Source organism: Papio anubis, chromosome 1 (genome assembly GCF_008728515.1).
Source record: "Papio anubis isolate 15944 chromosome 1, Panubis1.0, whole genome shotgun sequence".
Classification (NCBI taxonomy): Eukaryota; Metazoa; Chordata; class Mammalia; order Primates; family Cercopithecidae; genus Papio; species Papio anubis.
Window position 1 is genome coordinate 5,620,213 of NC_044976.1, and position 1,412 is coordinate 5,621,624.

The 1,412-nt window shown below is 40.9% G+C and overlaps 1 non-coding gene across 1 annotated transcript; it reads left to right on the plus strand.

Moving 5' to 3' along the window:
- Positions 1-413: 413 nt before the first annotated feature.
- LOC116272561 lies at positions 414-513 on the plus strand. The gene has a single exon (XR_004181211.1). It is a non-coding gene; the product is annotated as a small nucleolar RNA U13 (small nucleolar RNA).
- The last annotated feature ends 899 nt before the right edge of the window (positions 514-1,412 follow it).

Below are 1,412 nucleotides of genomic sequence, written 5' to 3' on the forward strand. Positions count from 1 at the left end.
CAAGATATGATACATCTGAGTACTGGCAGCCAGCCTGTGGATGTAACAAACCTGATGGCTCATGCACCTAGAAGGTCACAATAAGCGAACAGAATGTAGAGGAGGGGTCAGCCCATAAAAGGGAAGAAAGTTTCATGATTGGGAAATTGAAACTTTAGCAGGGAAGGGGACCTGGGTCTGACCTTAAAGGGGGATAACGAAACTTAGGTGACATCCAGGAAGATTGTAACCCCATAGTACTAGACCAATGAGCAACTTGGGGAGGGACCGCGTGCTAGAAGATCAATTACCTGCTGTAGCTGCCCTGGCTGTGCCTGCCTACCAGACACCCCATCTTGCAAGACTGCCGTTAAAAATCTCACTTCCGCCGTTCTTCGTGTCTCCGAGTCCATTCTTTGGGTTTGAAGGAGTGAATATGTGTTTCCTCACACATGATGATTAGGTTTTCACTAGCATGTGTGAGAGTGCCTCCCTCAAAATGTGTTATGACATCAGGATGTTACCCATCTGACATGAAATAAAGAAAAATAAAATAAAATAAGAAATCAAAATATAAGCCTATTAAAAGTTAGAAAGGGGATGGATAGAATAATTGAAGTACTGTAATAATATAAATGTCAACCATTAAGAGAGGGGGAAAAACTCAAGAAAAGATTCAAGAAGAAATAGAAAATCTGGCTGGACACGGAGGCTCATGCCTGTAATCCCAGCACTTTGGGAGGCCGAGGCGGGTAGATCACTGGAGGCCTCCCAAAGTGCTGAGATTACAGGCATGAGCCACCATACCCGACCAAAAATGGACCATTTAAAATGTTTTCTCACATCATGCTAATGAACTGCAAAAGGATCTATTTTGATCTCTGGTATATACACTTTCCACAATTTCATTTGATCCTCCACTTTGTCAGACAAGGATATTTACACCCCATTTTTCCTCCTCTCCTCATCATAACATCTATCAGTTTCACTTTTTAACTTTTTCACTTGTTAACATTTGCCTTCTGTCTTGCCAACAAAACCAAGTCTTGGATGCGATGTCTGCAGCTTGACTTTAAAAGTCAGAAGCCCATGAACGGCTTCCCATTATGAGGCCATTCTCAGGAGTGTTTGTTGCCTGGCCTGGTAGTGAGCTCTACACTATTTTTCCAAACGTGAAAAAAAAAAATCTGTCATATTCCACCAATTGCTTAACATTATGACACATTTCATTTGCTTCATTTGCAGGCCATTATTTCTTGTATATGCTTGTTTTTCCTAGAGTGTCTAATTGCCTTTCTTTTCCGTTTTTTCTCTTGCATGATTCTTGCTAATCCTTTTCTTTTAATTATTTTGTTCCACCTTCCATTCATTCCATGAAATCTTTTTCACTCAGAGATCTTTTCTCTGCTGCTCTGCTTTCCTGATCTTAAATC